This window comes from Phascolarctos cinereus, unplaced genomic scaffold (assembly GCF_003287225.1).
Source record: "Phascolarctos cinereus isolate Bilbo 61053 unplaced genomic scaffold, phaCin_HiC Scaffold_2;HRSCAF=192, whole genome shotgun sequence".
NCBI classification, from domain to species: domain Eukaryota; kingdom Metazoa; phylum Chordata; class Mammalia; order Diprotodontia; family Phascolarctidae; genus Phascolarctos; species Phascolarctos cinereus.
In genome coordinates this window covers 81,987,022-82,006,020 of record NW_027555625.1, presented here as the reverse complement: position 1 = coordinate 82,006,020, position 18,999 = coordinate 81,987,022, and the positions used below count along the sequence as shown (strand labels likewise).

At 40.6% G+C, this 18,999-nt stretch overlaps 1 long non-coding RNA gene across 2 annotated transcripts in view; it reads right to left on the bottom strand.

The window, feature by feature from the left end:
• LOC144455784 (uncharacterized) overlaps positions 1-17,081 on the bottom strand; it is a 60,212-nt gene extending 43,131 nt beyond the window's left edge. The window contains exons 1-2 of one of the 2 annotated variants that reach the window (XR_013484548.1): positions 16,625-17,081; positions 5,129-5,231 (exon numbers count right to left, since the gene is read on the bottom strand). This is a non-coding gene — a long non-coding RNA (uncharacterized LOC144455784). The remainder of the gene's footprint in view (positions 1-5,128; positions 5,232-16,624) is intronic. The other variant, XR_013484549.1, reaches the window with a different exon arrangement.
• Between the last annotated feature and the right edge of the window lie 1,918 nt (positions 17,082-18,999).

The following is an 18,999-nucleotide window of genomic DNA, read 5'->3' as shown; positions in this document are numbered from 1 at the left end:
CTCACCCAAGGGGAAATTCCCAAAAGCTTCTAGTGTGGCAAGCTGGAAACTGGTGACATGTCAAGCCATGACCTTCTCTATATGTTGGCTTCTTTCCAAAGCTCTTCTCTCCCTTCAGGAGCCTCTCATTAAAGAAAGCCTAGAACCATGTATGTGTCCTCTCTCAAAGCTGGAAGCCGGGAGAAAAATTCTCCTCCTCTGGCCTCAAGCAGGCACCGAGTCTTATGCAAGTACCCAGACATGAACCTAAGGTTACACAAGGAAAACTGTCCAGTACCTTTGACTCATCTGACACGTTAAGTAGTGGCTGCACCCACAGTTCGCCACCTTTGCACTGGGAAAAACCGAACTGAAACTGGTCATTGAATTTTGATGTCTTATTGCGCCCTTTTCATTTGCATTATTCTTGGCATTGTTCATACTGTCAAACTGGCTCTTCTTTCTTCACGCTGTGTCACACTGATGCTCTGAGAAGAAGCAGGGGGAAGATTCTACTTCCACCAAAGGTGGGCACAGAGCTCTAGACCAGGGCATCTTAAACTGTAGGTTAAAACCCCATATGGGTCTAGTCTGGACCCACATAGACTTATCTTTTAAGTCAAGGGAATAAATTTCACAAGGTTTTGAGATGGGGAAGACTTGGCGAGACCCAAGAAAAAGAGGAAAAACAAAGAAAGGAAGAAGTGGTTCACCATTTCTGGGGCAGTGTTGGTAGCTATAGCAATGAAGCAGAGGAAATGTGCCTGAGAGCAGTTTTTAACAATAGTGGTGCTAAGGGGTAGGAACCAAGAAACACTTTTCCCTCTCAGGCCCATCAAGAGGAGCGAAGGTTAAGGAACTGCAGTCTCATACCTTGCCATTTGCTATGTTCCTCTCTATTTCTCATATTTGCCATTTCTTGCAATAGTAAAGCAATGTTTCCTTCCACTCCGTTGTTGTGGTTCAGTCGTATCTGACTTTTCATGACTCCACTGGCCATACTATCTATGGGGTTTTCATGGCAAAGATACTAGAGTGGTTTGCCATTTCCTTCTCCGGTGGATTATGACAAACAGAGGTTAAGTGACTTAACCAAGGTCACCCAGCTACTAAGTGTTTGAGGCTGGATTTGAACTCAGGTTGTCCTGACTCAAGGCCCAATACTCTACCCACTGAGCCACCTAGCTACTTCCTACTTTGTCTAATGAAACTTGCCCACCCATCAATTCACTCCCCTACAAGATACCCTCATACAGAGTGTTTCAATAGTCTGAGTGCCATGTTAAGCTTTAGTAGCTAAACTACTAATAGCTTAAACTTTAAATGCTTAAACTATTAAACCTTAAAATTTTACTAAGACTTTTGGGATACCCTATATAGCAAATTATATGTAATGTAAATGCATACTAAAATGGTGCAATGGAAAGAGTGTTAAATTTGGAGTTAGGAAATGTGTTCAAATCCCATATCTAAAGCTTATTAGCTGTGTGATCATAGGCAAGTCTCTTATAGGGTTGTTGTGAGTACGGGAGTCTAGAACTAAGATTTTATTAGGGAGGGATCTTTTGTTGTAGAGACTCCTTCCCTCCATGCAGACATTCAATTCTTTTGTAATTTATAGTCTTAGAGAATTGTCTGGGGGCATTGAAAGATTAAATGTCCATCATCACACAGGTGGTATTCATCAAAAGTAGAATTTGAATTCAGATTTTTCTGACACCAAAGTCAATTGTTTATCTACTATGTCACCAATTTGTAAAACTTAAAATTATATCCAAATGTGATTTTAAAATGTTAATACAGCTGTTTCATTAGGAATTTTTATGCTTTTATGTTAATTTTTTTTAAAAGATGAGAAGATTGTTCTCATAGCTATATTCCAAATTCAGTCGTGCTTGTTACTGATTCTCTTTTGGACCTACACCCTAGAAATATTAGAAGTGGCAGCCTCTTTTGTTTTTTTTTTTCAGGAGAAAAAAAAAAGAGTGTCCATGGATAGGTCAGAAAGACAAGCAGGGGCAGAGTGGTGGAAATTAGGATCTTCATGGCCCAACCAAGGACCAGAGGTAGCAAGAGAGAGGAGCAGAAGGGACCGATATCCTAAGAGCTATAGGGTATGACCTGAATTAGAAGAGTGAATAAAATAAGGTTCTGGGTGGGGTTGAATTTGTGGGTCATCTCCAAAAACTGGTCCTTAGAGTTTGAACCAAGAAGTTGATTAACAAGAATGTTGTAACTGTTTTCAACATAACCCCAACAACTTTGAAACAAGAAGAAATACATAATTACAGTAATTAAAATGGCAATGACAACCTTGGGGGGCTGAACAAGAAAAAATGGGCCATGAAGTAACCTTAGTTCTACTTTACACAGAACAGAGACCTACACATGTCCCCATATCCATGCATTTGACAAGGCTAAGGTTATACCAGGTTAGAGGTCTGTACAGGAAAAAATGGGCCATGGCAGTAAAAGGAGAAGGGACCAAATAGTGAGGATAGGAGCCTGATACAAACCAGTAGGAAAAGAAGAAAAAGATTAGAAGTAAAAACGCCAAGAAAAAGAGACTAAATATAAGTTTAGCTCCTAAGTAGATTTAAAAAAACACAGTAAAACTTGTAGTGAAAGAAAGATAAATGAGCAAACATTCTAGATGAGTCCAAAATACAATGAATATTTATTATGCTTTGGAAAAAAAACCCACAATGAAAAAGAAAGACAAATTTTGCAAGTTCCCCAGAAATGATGGAATATAAAAAAAAAATTAAAGGGGCTCAAAAGAGCAATAAAACTTTTAAAAGAAAAAAAAATTAGAATTAAAATTATGTTAGAAATTAGAACTCTCAAAGAAGAAACTTTTAAAAATACCAAGTAACAGATTAGATAACTTAGAACACAAGATAGAATATTTCCAAAATAGAGAATCTGAAAAAAAAGAAGTTAAAGAAAATTTTTCAGAAGAAAAGCAAAAGGCAACTTTGTTTTCTTAAACAATCTCTGTCTTATTCTTTTTTTATACTGAAATGTTGGTTTGGTAATAGTTAGCAAGTTCACATGAAAAAGAATTAAAAAATTAAAAGAATGCATGAATTCTATACAAGTCAAAGTAACTGACCGTGAAGACAGAATGCAAAGAAATGATTTAAAGATCACAAGTCTTTCAGAAAAACACAGTTCACAAAGCTAATAATAATAATAGCTGGTATTTAAATGAGTGCTTACATATATTAACTCATTTGGATAAGCATTTATTAAGCGCCTACTACATCAAGCACTGTGGTGAGCATTTTTACAAATTATCATTTCATTTGATCCTTACAACAACTGTGTGAGATAGGTGCTATTAATATTCCCAGTTTACCGAATGCGAGAGGTTAAGTGACTTGCCTAGGGTCACACAGCCTATAAGTGTCTGAGGCAGGATTTGAATTGAACTCAGATCATTTGACTCCAAGTCTAACACTCTATCCATGTCACTGGGAAGTTTCTTCTTGCTGCTAGTTAATATCATAGCTGGGACAAAAGCCCGCATCTCCTGACTTCGAGTCCAGTGTTGTTTTCATCAGAATATACTACAGCTCTTGTGTATTTTAACCTGAAATAGGAAATAATCTTCCTAACTTCTCTGTTGTAGTCAGAGACTGACTTCAGCCCTGAGTAGATAGAGAGCCATGCATGGTGACTGTGGCTGCTTTTGTAAGGTGGTGCCTTCTAGGTGTCAAGCACTGGCCTCTCTACTGGGAGAAACATACAGATTCTAGAAAACTTGCACCCTGACCCTCAGGCTTCCCTTTAGAAGAGACACCACTGAGATTCAAATTACTTTTTATTAAATGTTTGTAAAGTAGGAGAGAAGGGGAGCACCTTGGAATGTTTCTCTTCTTCTAATCCTGGCCCTTTGATCCACATTCTACCTCAAGCTAGAAGATAGGAAAGGCAGAGGCATAAACGGTAGAGAGAGTGAAAGTGGAAGGAGAAAGGGGTCCTACTCAGAACTGAGGCAGTGTGATATAGTTTGAAATAATAATAATAATAATAGTCATCTAGTACTTACAAAGTACCTTCTCATTTCAGCCTGACAACAACTCTGTGAGGTAGATTTTATTATCCCATTTTACAAATGAGGAAACTGAGGCTCAGAGAGGTCAAGGGATTTGTCCTTGATTATACAAGTAGCAAGTATTGGAGGCAATTTGCAAAGCCCAGTCTTCCTTACTTCAAATCCATCACTCTAATCTGTTATGTCACACTAGAAAGAGTGATAGACCTTGATACTAGTCTAGATCTGCCACTAACTAGCTACCTAACTAGTTAATTAGACTAACTAGTGCACTTGTATAAATCACTGCCCCTCTTCAGATGTCAGGCACCTAGGTGGCACAGTGGATAGAGCAGCAGGACAGGAGTCAGGAAGACCTGAGTTCAAATCTGGTCTCGGACACTTACTAGCTGTGTGACCCTGGGCACCTCTTTTTACCTCAGTTTCCTAATCTGTGAAATGAGTTGGAGGAGGCAGTGGCAAACCACTCCAATTTCTCTGCCAAGAAAACCCCAAATGGGGTCATGAAGTCAGACACAACTGAAAAGTGACTCAACACCAACAAACTTCAGACCTCAGTTTCTTGATCTGTCAAATTAATGGGTTGAGCTAGATGACATCCAAGACCCTTTCTAGCTCTAATGCTCTAAGACCCTTTGCTATCAAAAGCACAGGATCATTGTTTCCTTTCACATCCTTAGCAAGTCCGTTCATCCCAAGGACAAGCTACTGATGGTTCAAACCCTATTGCAATTTTCTCCTAAGTAGTCTTCTTTCTTCCTGTTCATTCCTTCCCCAGTTCATCCTCTATACAACAGTCCTAACAATCTTCCTAATGTATCGCTATTACTGCATCAGTTCCATACCTTTCCATTACCTACAAAATAGATGAGAAACTTCAGACCCTAGGATTCAAGATCCTCCACGAGCTGGCTCTAACCTTCCTGCTCAGCCTTGTCTCATACTATTTATCTCCCTTCTCCATTCCTGCTGACTTGGATTATTCTCCATCCCTGTTGTCCTGTCCTCTCATATTTATGTCTTTGATGATGTCCCCTGTGCATGGATTGGACTCTCCTTTCGATCTTTTCCATTTGTTGAAGTTCCTACCTTTGTTCAAGGCATAATTCAGTTGCCACCTCTCCCGTGAAGTCTTCTTTGACATCTCCTCCCCTGGAAGTCACTGAAACTACTGGAGCCTTACTTTCCTCATCTGTAAAATGGCAATAAGAATATCCACTTTACCTACCTCACAGAATGGTTGTGAAGATTAAATGGGATAAAAGACATGAAAGCACTTTAAAAACTATGAAACCCTATGTAGTAAGTTATTACTGTTTTTTTTTATTATTGCTGTTATCTTCTCTTCAATGGAGTTTACTTAGAAACTATTTCTATTATTATTTTCATTCTCCTCTTCTTTTTCCATCTCTTTCTTCTCCTCCTCCTCCTTCTTCAGAGATGCCCAATATTTGTCTCCTAAAGCTAACAAAGGGGAAAAAAAACAGACTAAGGAGCCTTATTTTGAGGCTGTCATTTGAGGTGAGGTTGACAGTACTGTCATATCCCCAGCTGTCCATTTAGGAAAGCTGCCTTCCTAATGCAGGTACCGACCAGTCACCCCCTAACAATAGAAATATATTGTAGGAGTGGGAAAAGCCAATTTGTCAGATGAGAACAATTTACTCTGGAGGTGAGAAGGGAAATTTCCCATAAATGACAGAATGTATCATATATGTTTTTATCCACAATCCTTAATTTAATACAATGTCTTTCACAAAGCAGGTGTTTATTTGTTCTTTGAAAAATTAAATAGATGACTGAGAAAAGTCCCAGCTAATTAAAATTGTTCCTATTTGTTAGGACAGGAGGTTAGTAACATATATTGGAGTTTGGCTAGAAATTTATTTTGGGCAAATCTAGTCTATTGGAGGCACAGAAAGGAATTATTTCGTCAAATTAGCTCGAAGACAGTGGGAAATCCTCCAGGTCAGAGCTTCAGCTGAAAGGTAAGGACTTGTTTGTGTTTACGTAGCACCAACACGACTAGCATTAAAAGTGAAAAATTCACTCCTGCCCTGTGTCCAAGATCTCATTTCTACGGAAGAATGGGCATGAGAAGAAAGAGGTTGTAAGTTGATGGAAGGAAAAAATGTAAATGGTGATTGGAAAACTTTGGAATTGTAAAGGATAAAGATTGAATTTGGTGAGGGAAAGTACAGGAAGTCTCAAGGAGGAGTTGAAAGAGGAGAATGGAAAAGACTCAAACTAAAGGAGGAGAATGAAGGGAAAGGAAAGGGCTAAAGGAAAAGGGTAAGAGAGAAGGACAAACTAAGTTCAAGGAAATGGATGATAAGAAGGATGCAAACAGCAGTTCTGGAAGAGAAGAAGGAAGAAGAGGAGAAAGAGAACATGAAGGAGAAGGACAAGATAGTTGGTGAGAAGGATAAGGTAAGACGAGGTAAAAGGTTAGTGAGAAAAGAGAAAGGAAATTGGGTAAGACTATCAAGACTGGAAGGTGATAATAAGGTGAGGCAAGAACAAGTCCGGAGTTTACAATAGGATTGTAGATTTAGAGCAGAAAAGTGCCTTGGAGGAAATGGCATCCATTTTATAGGTGAGGAAACTGAGGCCCAGAGGCCTGAAGTGACAAAGTCACTCAGGAAGTGGGTATCAAAGGCAGAATTTGAACTTGGGTCTTTCCATTTCAGAACTCTTCCCATGATGCCCATAAGCAACTTGCCACTGCATTTCTCAGGGGAATTGCTAGCAAGGCGAGGACTGAGGACCTCATGTCCAGTGAGAAAGGAATGTAGGAAGAATTTTGCAGGTCCCTGTATAAAGTACATGATTTTTAAAGTGCCATGTCCAAGTGACTGCTAATAATGGGACACGTTCAGGCTGATCCTGCTTCCTAGAAGAGAAGGTCAAGGGGTCTGAGGCATATCTGCTTACTTTCCAGATTCTGCCTTGTCCAACTTTTCCTTCCCTAGGACAGCAACCCACTAACCCTCTGAATGAGGAACTCGAGAAACCAAGTCCTGTCCCTTTCCCCTCAGGGAAGTTAATCCATTCCAGTTTGTCACTGTGCCCTGGATAGGAGCCGTTCTGATTGGGGAAGAGAGGAGTAGAGAGAATGAAAATTCACTGAACACACTCCATAGGTAGGGGGCTGAAGCTGATGCTTTATATCCCATCCAGCCATCACCTAGGAGACCTGGGCCTCTGTAGCACGATAAACTTACCCTGCTGCCATGTTGTCTTCTTCCAACCCTCCTCCTTCTTGCTCTTGTTCTGCAAACAACCAGTAGATCAACAATACCATTGCTACTGGAAAAGATTTGACAAGTGGCTGCTCATTGGTTTCACTTACATTCTCTGTAGCTCCCCAAACTAACTTTCTTTCCTGGCCCTCATTGCTCTGAATGTACTGTATCCTCACCTCCTCCCAGCACATAGTAGGCACTTAATTATTGTATGTCCATTCATTTATCCATTGATTCAAGTCATCAGAGAGTCATCATATATTCTTTTTTTTTAATGAAAAGAGGATTTTAATGTGAAAATAAAGAAAAAAAATAAAAGAGAGGAAGCTTGGTATGATAGATAGAATACTTGACTTAGATCCAGAAAGACCTAGGTTCAAATCCCACCTCAGCCACCTTAGATGTGTGACCCTAAGAAAGTTACTTAACCTCTATATCCTTTGGTTTCTTTATCTGCAAAATAAGGGGGCTGGACACGATGTTTTTTTAAGGTTCCTTTTGGCTCTAACTTTATGGTCCTGTGAAAAAAGAGGCAGAGAAGAATTCTGACTTGTATTGGGCATTTGAAGGGAGGAAGGATGTCACACAGAGAAGGAGGATGATAGCAGAATCATTGGAGCTAAGACATTGTTATAAGACTCCTCCCAAAGAGGAGGAAGTTCTGCACTCTGAAGCAGCTACTCGTCCACTAAGGAGCCACTTCTCATTGGTGTAAGATGAGAGACCATCCAATAGGGGTCAGAGGAAGAAGAGACTCCATTGTGCCTCATTGCCTTCTTATGTGCAAGATCACTCTGACCCTGTGGCCTCTTTCTCTTATGAACCTAGAGGTGCCCAGGCTGGCCATTCTCACTCCTCAGCTCTGCTCCTGACTTTCTGGACTTCTCTACCATGCCCCTATGTGGGTGTCTTATTTCCTTCCCCCCCAATTTCTCAGCTCCCTTTCAGGTATCATCTCCTTCTCCTCTTATAATATAGGCTCTTGGGGGGCAGTCTTTCTTTTTGCTTATATTTCTATCCTCAGTACTTAGCACAGTGCCCGGCACATAGTAGGTGCTTGCTGACTTGACTAGTAGTGGCAGTTGGTAGATCCCTGCTGAAGGCTAATAACACACCTGTTTGTTTGTTAATCTAATAAACAACAGAGAGATCTGTCTCCTTACCTGAGGCGTGTTGCCAAGATGTGACATTGAGAATGTCTCAATACTTGACAAATAAGATGACTACTACACATAGCTGGCGATTCAGATGTATATAAATGATATTGTCCGAAAGCACTTGGAAAACATTGCTAAAAATTACATTGTCTTGGGCAAGAAACCTAGAACCACGTATGCTTTTCTCATAGATATTGCCCATAGAAGGCAAGGGATTCAGAAGAGAAAGGCAAACATCCTGGAAAAAATTGCAGGAATTCACTGGGAGCTCCCCTTTCTTCCTCACTCCTTTTCTCACACCACTCAGATAACTTTCTTCTCTATATGCTTCTTCATTCCTCTTTCTCATGAAGAGAAAGCCCTTTTTTGCCAAGGCCAACCATTTCCCATTCACCCTTGATTCCATCCCTTCCTGTCTTCTCTAGCAGTCTACCTCTGTTATCATTCCTACTGTCTCTCTTATCTTCATTCTCTTCCTTTCTATTGGCTCTTTCTCTGCTGCCTACCAACATGCCCATATTTCCCTATCCTTAAAAACCCTTATTTAGTTTAACCATCCCTGTGAACTACTGTCTTAAGTATATATATATTCTCCCCTTCCTACCTACACTCTTTGAGAAAGTCATGTACATTGGGTGCCTCAACATCCTCTACTCTTCCTTTCTCTAAATGCTCTGCAATCTGGTTTCTGATCTCATTCAACTGAAATTGTTCTCTCCAAAATTACCAGTGATCTCTTAACTGCTAAATCTGATGTTTTATTGATTCTTATCCTTCTTGATATCACTGAGCACTTGACCCTACTGGTACTTTTTCCTAGATTCTCTTTTCTAGATTTTCAAGACACTGGTTTCTCCTGGTTCTTCTAACGGTCTGACTCCTTCCCTGTATCCTTTGCTGAGTCTTCATCCATGGCAAACTCGCTAACCATGCTCTGATCCTTCTTCTCTTTTTGCTCTATATCATATTGCTTGATGATCCCTTCAGCTCCCATGGGTTTAATTATCATCTCTATGTGGATGATTCCCAGATCTATAGATCTCAACCTCATCTCTTTCCTGAGCTCTAATTCTATATCACCAACTGCCTTTTTGGACATCTCAAACTGGTTGTCCCATGGGCATCTCAAACTAAATCCAACATCTTCAAAGCAAAACTCTTGAAATCCAAATTTCATTCTCAAACATCATCTTCTTAGCCAGATGTTTACTTCCCAAATCAGTCGAGTCAATCAACCAGCATTTATTAAGTAATTATTATCTTTCTTCCCAAACTCTCCTCTCTTCTAAACTTCACTATTATCATCAAGGGCATTAACATCCTTCCAAGCTTGACACCTCTGGCTCATCCTTGAGTCATCATTTTCACTCCACATATCCAATCTGTTGTTAAATCTTCTTGTTTCAACCTTCAAAACATCTCCTTGGTGCTTGCCCTTCTCTCCTCTCACAAAGCCCATATTAGTTCAGACCCACATCTCCTCATTCTTGGACTGCTGAACAACTCTTTCCCCATCCCATTCCATGGTTTACCCAGCTGTTAATGTGATTTTCTTAAAGCACAGATATAGCCATGTCACCTCCTTGATTGAGGAGCCCTAGTGCCTCTCTGTCACCTCCAGGATAAGATATAAACTCATCTGGTTTGACACTTAAAGCTCTTCTCAACCTGTCCCCTTCCTACATTTCTAGTCTTATACTTTACTCTCCTCCATGCACTCTACAATTCTGTTACACTGCCCTGCTTGCTGCTTCTGTTCTGCCACACTCTACCTTCTGTCTCCATGGCTTTGCACTGGTTATTCTCAATGCCCCAAATGCTCTCCCTCTTGCCTTCACCTCTTAGCTTCTTTCAAGATTTAGCTCAAATACACCTTCTGTAATAGATATTTTCTAGCTATTCAAGCTGCTAATGCCTTCCCCTTTCAAATTACCTTCGTATATTATGTACAAAGTTCATATGTACCTCGTTATCTACATTTTGTCTCTCTCATTAGAATGTGAGCTTCTTGAAGGCAGGAACTATTTATTCCTGCTTTTTTGGATACTCTCGATGCTTAGAACAATTTCTGGCACATATTAAGTACTTAATAAATGCTGGTTGGTTGATTTACTGGGTTGGGAAGTAAACATGTGGCTAAGAAGATGGAGTCTGAGAATGAGATTTGGATTTCAAGTCTATGACTGAAAACAGAAATTATATGTAACTAACCAAGGATGGAATATTACTAACTAGGGTTGCTATTACTGTATTTGCCTGGAGACTTGAAAATCCAGTCAAAAAAGCTTTACCCTGAAAAGGAAGAAGAAGAAAAATACCTAAATATATACATAAAGAGAGATAGCATAGAAAATAGCCATGATGTAGGCAGATGAATTGTTGTTGTTGCTGAGCTGTTCTTCAGTCATGTCCAACTCTTTATGACCCCGTTTGGGGTTTTCTTGGCAAAAATAAATGGAGTGGTTTGCCATTTTCTTCTCCAGCTCATTTTACAGATAAAAAATTGAGGCAAAAAGGTTTGTGACTTGCCCAGGGTCACACAGATAATAAATGTCTGAGGCCAGATTTGAACTCAGGATGATGTATCTTCCTGACTCTGAGCCCCCAGCACTCCATCCACTGTGTTACCTAGAGAATAGCAAAATCTTTTCCTAGGTAAAAAAAAAAAAGAAAGAAAAAGGAAAAAAAACGGAAAGAGAATGGAATGTGCAAATTATAAGCCAGCGAACTTGAATTTGATTCTTGGCAAAAGTCTAGGCTATACTACCAAGGAATGGTTGGTGAACAAATTGAAAATCAAATAGTGATCACAAAAAAAAATCACTATGACTTCATTAAGAACAGGTTATGGAAGACTAAACTAATTTCATTTTTTGAATATGGTTACTAAACTGTTAGGTCAGGGTAATTGTGTAGCTAGAATTTACCAAAACCACACCATTCTCCTCAAGAAGCTTTACTGGCTCCCCATTGCCTCTTAGAATAAAATAAAAACTTCTCTTTGGGGCATTAAAAGCCCCTTATAGTATGGTTCCAGCCTACCTTCCTGAGCTTAATATACAAAATGCCCCTTCATGCATTGTACATTCCAGTCAAACTGGCATGCTTGCCATTCCTAGTTCATAACATTCCAACTTCTGCCTCTGACTATACAGACTGTCTCCCATGCCTAGAGTGCTGTCCCTCATTGCTCTTTGCTATGAGACCATAACTCTTCTGGAAGGCTTAACTGAAAGCTCTGACAAGAAACTTTGCTTGATTCCCCCCACCTATTAGTGTCTCTCAATTGCTTTGTATTTATCTTGTCTTTACTTATCTATGTACATTTGTATGCCTCCAGTAGAATGTTTACTGCTTGAAGAGTTGGCTCTCTTGTCATTGTCTTTATAACCATAATGCCTAGAAAGATGTTTGGTATACAGTAAGCACGCAATACACACTTCTTAAATTCAATTGGATTGCATCAGTCTCTCAAATTTATCCTATGGAAAAGTCAGAGATATGTGGGCTAGATGAAAATACAGTTAGGTATAGTTTTCTTTTTCTTTTTCTTTTTTTTTTGTGAGGCAATAGGGGTTAAGTGACTCGCCCAAGGTCACACAGCAAGTAAGTGTCAAATGTCTGAGGTCAGATTTGAACTCAGGTCCCCCTGACTCTAAGGCTAGAGCTTTATCCACTGTGCCATGTAGCTGTCCCCGCAATTAGGTAGCGTTGAAACAGGTTGAATCACTGGACTCAAAGTAATCTGCATGTTTCCATGTTAACTTGGAAGTAAGTCTCTAGTGTAATACCCTGGAGATCTGTGATTGGACCTTGGCCATTTAATATTTGTATCAATGATTTAGATAAAGGTGTAGGTGGCATTTTATATGAAATTTTTAGATGGTCCAAAGCCAGAAGAAGTAGCTAACTCAGCAGAGAGAATTCAGAAAGGTCTTGAGGGGCTAGAACATTGGATTGAATAGGGATATATGTGAAGTCTTATGCTCAGGTTCAAGAAAAGAACTTGACAAATATAAGATGGGGGTGGTGGGCTTCTACAGAAGTTCATCTGAAAAATAAATGGGGATTTCAGTGAATTGCAAGCTCAACATGAGTCAGAAGTATAGGATGGTAGCAAAGAATGCTGATGGAAATTTCATAGAATCAAGAAAAGCAGAATGTCTAGGACTAGGGAGGTCATAATCCTGCTGTATTCTACACTGGTTAGACCACATCTGGAGTGTTATGTTCACTTTTGGGAACTATAATTTTGGAAAGGAATTCTTCAGCTAGAGTGCATCCAACAGAGGACGAACAGGATGCTGAAGGACATTAAGTTCTTGCCATATGAGGGCTGAGTAAAGGAACTGGGGATGTTTGGCTCCCTAAGGGGAGGCTCTGTCTTTTGCCTGGATCCCCACACTTAGCACAGTGCTTGGCTGGTATCAGAATGAAAAAATATCCTATTTCACTCTAAGAAATGGCGGCTGTGAGGAATTCAGTGAAACATGGGGAGACTTGTATGAATTGGTGAAAAAGAGGAGAATAGAGACTCAGGAGAATAAACATGTAATAACTTACAAAATATGCAAAGGAAAACAATAGTAAAAGCTGCTGAACTTGGAATAACTGTAAAAACCAATCTTGGTCCCAGACAACTAATGGTGAAACATGCGTGCCTCCTCTCGCTAGACAGATGGGAGACAGTTTTTGATAGTACAGGCTGCCCGCATTCAGCTATCTCTGGATGGGTTGTCTTTGCTTAACTGTTTTTCCTCTGTCACAAGGGAGGGTTCCATGAGGGTTTATAAAAAAAAAAATTTGTGGCATAAAATCAAATTTTTGTTAACATTGTTCAGTTATTTTTAGTTATGTCCTGCTCTTTGTGACTCCATTTGGGGTTTTCTTGGCAGAGATACTATAGTGGTTTGTCATTTCCTTCTCCAGCTCATTTTACAGGTGAGGAAACTGAGGCAAATGGGGTTAAGTTGCCCAGGGTTACACAGTTACTAAGTGTCTGAGGCCAGATTCGAACTAGAGTCTTCCCGACTTCAGGCCCAGTGCTCTATCTATTGCACCAATTAGCTGACCCCAAACCAAATCAATATCTATAAAATTAAATTATTTTCTTAAAAAAAAAAGTAAATATATTTCAGCCTCAAAATGAGTACCTGGCTTATTGTTAACTTCAGGATCAAATATAAAATCTATTTGGCTTTTAAAGCCCTTCATAGTGTGGCCTCTTCCTACCTTCCTGGTGGTCTTCTACTTTTAGTCCCTTCCTCATCCTTGGAGATCTGTGACGCTGGCCTCTTTTGTCTTCCTCTCGTACAACACCCCATCTCCTCACTTATATTCTCTGTTCCCCATGCTTGGAACTCCATCTTACCTCATTTCCCCGTTCTGGCTTCCCCTGGTTTCCTTCTAGTCTCAGACAAAGTCCATTTACACAAAGCCTTTCCAAATCCTTAATCTTAGTGACTTCCTTTGGAAACTATCCCATTTATACGTAGTTGTTTGCATGTTGTCTCTCCCATTCAACTCCGGGTGAGCTCCTTGAGAGCAGGGACTGTTTTATTTTGTTTTTTTTTCTTCTTCCCTCTTTCTATTACCAGCACTCAGCACAGTGCCTGGCACATAGTAGGTGCTTAATAAATTTATATTGATTGACTGACTTTATCAATCACAAAATCTCAGATGACTGAGAGTAGGCCAGTCTGGCCAACTGGGTTTCAAATGAAACATCAGCTTTGAAGATGCAGAATTTCCTGTCCCTTCTGAGTATGCTGAGGTGATTCTTACACGAGCTTTACCTTCTCCCTGACCAATGTGACCAGGGACAAATAACACCAGAGAGCCAGAGAGACACATACTCACTTCAGGGGGTTGCCAGAATTGGAGAGGATGCTCTGTAGGAAGTCTAGAAGAAGACTTCTCTATTGATGGTGAAGTTCTCCTATGTTTCTGTTTGTAGATGACCCTGTACTGATTATAGAGAATGCTGGAATACCACAAAGGATGAGGTTGTCAGGGCCTCTTGGCCCATTTTGGTCTGAAATGGAAACCCAGAAGCAAACTCAGCTGCTCAGGATTCAGAGATATTGTGCTCGATGAGACCAGCCCTCCCAGCCTCTCAGCATTGCTTCTGGGCTTGGGCTTGTCCTGATAGGAGAGCATCGCTAAGGACAGGCCAGTCATGGCCTTATTTCCATGTTCACACTTTTCCCAAACAGGAGAAGGAAATTGAGGCTAAGCTTCATGGCATCCAGGCACTCCCTATTCTCAAGTTTACCTGTCAGGCCATTCCTGAATGCAGCATTCAAGGTCTCAAGTCTTCAGCATTCGCACTTGCCCATATGGATGGTCTCAGGTCACTTCCCAGAAATACTGCCATAGCATGGGTGGTCTGGCCTTTATCTATCTTCTGTCCATACCGCACCTCCTTAGACTTGTTCCCATGCTGCCAACAGCTCAAACCCTCAAACTACAGGTAGGAGGAAGCAGCATGTCATAACACATATAGCATTTGACCTGGAGTCAGGAGGAGCTGGGTTCAAATCCTGTCTATATTGGACTACTTGCTGTGCCTCACACCCAGCATGGCATCTCCCATCTCTGTGACTTTGTGTACCTGGGATGCTGTCCCTCAGAACCTCCACTCACTTCCTTTAAAACTCAGTTCAAATGTCACCTGCTCCAGAAGGGGGTCCTCCTCCCCTCCCCTGCCCTGTTCTGCATTGCCATCCTTTCCAAGGTTACCTTCCATCACCTCTATACTTGGATTCTGATTTACATGTTGAGACTACCACAAAACACATACCTATACATAATGCTGTCTATGTAATTATATGTATTAACATCAATATTCTCTCAATAATCCTATATGTCTGCAAATCATGGAACACTGTGATCTCAGAAGAATCATCAATATTGTAAGTGATTCAAAGGGCAATGACAAAGATATGTGGTGTGTACAATTTGATTACAGTTTAATGGCAGTATTGACTTGCACGGAAGGAGAAAAGGGACGAAAGATATCACCTATGATATCTATTTTTGGAAAAAGATGTGGCCCAGTTGGATAGCAAGGGTGAGGAATAGCGGATGAATGATCCAGTCTGTTGTTCTTGTGGAAAGGTTGGAAAGATATGGGCTAGATGAAAATATAAGTACGTAAGTAATATAAAATAAAATAAATAATATAAAATAAAATAAATAATATAAAAATATATAAAATATATAAAATATAATTTAACATAGTAATATAATTAAATGTGATCTAATATATATTTCCTTAGTGAACTCAGAATGTCATTAATGTTTTCCTAGCACTGTTACCTCTGAAATAGAATATAGTCAATAAACATTTATTAAGTGCTTATCATGGCCCAAGCAGTTAGGTGGCACAGTGGATAGAGTGCTGGGCCTGGAGTCAGGAAGACTCATCTTCCTGAGTTCAAATCTAGCCTCTGATATTCACTAGCTGTGTGACCTTGAGCAAGTCACTTAACTCTGTTTGCTTTAGTTTCCTCATCTGGAAAATGAGCTAGAGAAGGAAATGGCAAACCACTGCAGTATCTTTACCCCAAAAAGGTTCATAAAGAAAGAGTCAGACATGACTGAAAAATGACTAAATAACAAATGTCCCAAGTGCTGTGCTAAGTACTGGGGATAAAAATAAGAAAACAACAGTCCCTGTCCTCAAGAAGCTTATAATCTAATGGAGGAAGATACTATAGAGATGAAAAATAGGAGGGAGGGACATCATTGGGTACCCAGTGGATGTTTTTGGAGTTGAAACCAAGCAGAGGGCTGATGACAAATGAAGTTAGCTTGACAGTTCTGAGCCTTCTATCAAGGCAACCCGTGGTGAGAATGATACGAGATGAGAAGGGTACACGAGTCCCTTTTTCTCTGCCTCCCTGGAAGAGATACCCCTATCAATGACAGCACAGATCCAATGAAGCGTTTATCCTTTCTAAGCTCCATCCAAATCTATGGAAACTCCCTTTTTTCTGAATGATTTGAGGTCGTTCCACATTCCACACACAGACCACTTTGGGAGCAAAAAGCTCTGCATTCAGACAAAATACAGTTGCTTAAAACAAAGCAGAAACCCATCAGGTCAAATTCAGTTCAAACAAGTTAAAACACACTCTCAAAGACACAAACACACGGGCCCGCACGCACACACAACCTACCTTTTGGGAATACATTCAACAATGCTTTTCCAGACCAGTTGTCTTGTACATGTTATCCTCTGTCTCCATAGACCAAGACTGCATGATTTTAAGCAGAACGTGTTGTGTCTTCAGCCTTTTGTTTGGAGAGATCACCCCTCTAACGCTAATGGCCCACAGCTGAGCAACCGGAGGCAGGAGCTTTGGGCCCAATCAGATCAGGAAGCCAGAATGTCAGCTTGGCTGAGAGGAGGATTAGAGCGTTTCTGAAGGCAGTGTGCTGCCTGGAGGCTTGGGAGGGGGAGAGAGAGGCAGAAAAAGGAAAGCAAGAGGGGAGAGAGAGTGAGAGAAAGAGAGACAGATAGTCAGAGACAGAGAGAAAGACAAAGACAGAGACAGAAAAATAGAGGGGTCCTACTGCCCTTAGAAACGTCCTTGCAGCCTAACACAGGACACAGGAGATTGTCTGCTTTATGAAAGTCAGCACAAATGAGTGCTCAAGCTGGAAGAACCTTAGAGATCATCCTCATTTTATACATGAGGAAACGGAGACCTCGAAATGATGAATCGACTTGGCCAGTTAGTGATACAGCAGGAACCCAAACCTGGATCTTCTTAGTCAGTGTGACAGCGTAGTATTATTTCCTAAAACTTGTCAGGCCAATTTAGGCACTAGGAGCCAGAAATTCATATGTTTGCACACATATGTGTGCATGAATCAGTGTATGTATAAGTGCACATATACACATATGCTCATGTGTCTATACATATGTATATATAAACATATACACATATCTGCGTATATTTATGTATATACATGTATATGTGCATGAGCCTATGTACATATGTCTGTGTAGACTTACATATGTATGTGTATGCATGTGTGCGTATGTATATACATACACATGTACATATAGATTCATATACATGCGCGTGTACATGTATATCATACATACACACATACATACACATACATAATCTGAAAGGGACCTCAGAGGCCATCTAGCCTAGCCTCTTTTCAGTTTTACAAGTGAGGAAACTGAGGCCCAAAGAAATTAAGTGATTTGCTCAGGGTCGTACAGGTAGTAGTCAGTCAATCAACAAACATTTAACAAGTCATTAGTATGTACCAGGATGCTTTGTAAAACACTGAGGATACAAAGAAAGGTAAAAACAGTGTCTTTGCTCTCAAAGGGGTCCTATTCTAAAGGGGAAGTTAATGTTCAAACAACTGTATACTTCCACAATACATTCAGAGCAAATGAAGCATCGTCTTGGAGTGAAGGCACTCTTGGGGGGGTGGAGGAAGAAAGGCCTCCTGCACAAGGTGGGATTTGGACCGAGTCTTGAAGGAGGCCCGGGGCCCGGATGAGGAGGGAGAGTGTTCCAGTCATGGAGGATGGGCAATGTAATTGCAGGGAGGTGGGGAGCGTTCTAGGAACAGCAAGTGAGAGACGTAGAATTTGAATCTGGGTCTTCTGGCTCCAAGTCCTTTGTTCTTTTCCATTATTATCACTTTACATTTCCAGGGCATGCAGGTTACTATTGCTCCTTCTGTCTTATGTTAAAACATTAGGTTTCCTCATTTGTACGGTATAGTCCGGTGGAAAGATTGCTGGCTCTGACATCAGAGGATTCATATACCACCTTTAATGACAGCTACCTGTGTGATCTGAGACAAGTCATTGGGCCTCGTTTTCCTCATCTATAAAATGGGTGAGTTGAACTGGATGTCCTTTGAAGTCTCTGCCAGATCTAGGTTTATGACTCCGTTATCCTATGATCCAATCCAACTCCTGAGAAGCACATCACAGTTCAAATTGGAATTACTGGGGAGTGGGTCAAGGAGATTAAGGAAAAAGGTGTAGAGACTGAAAGGGTATTATGGCAGAGGGGAAGGGCACTGAACTTAGGGCCAAAAGACCTAGGCTTGAATCCAGGCTCAGGAGGAATGCTTTTAGATGGAATCGATCAGAACAAGAGTGCTGACAGGGCCTGTACACCTCCTTGGATCAATCAAATCCGTTGTGTGAGGGACTGGGTCACACTCCAAGCAATCTGTATAAGAGGAAGAAGCCATCTTAGAACCAGGAGGAGAGATTACAAGCATCTGGATTTGAGAATCTGGAACAAACATGGAGCGCAAACATGGAGATATGGTGGAGAAGGGAGATGGAGAAGAGAGTTGTTGGCTCTGTCGGTATCCAAGGGAAGTCCCAAGATTAGGATAGTTGTCTCCCCAATTGTCCCTCTAGATTCCTGTCTATCCACAGATACTGTACAATATAATCTGCTGTTTCTTTTTCCAGATGTTTCTAGTGAGCTGAATTTTGCCTTGGTCACAAGGAGTCCATAAGTTAACTAGAGAGAGATATAAATGTACAATTAGAAAGCCC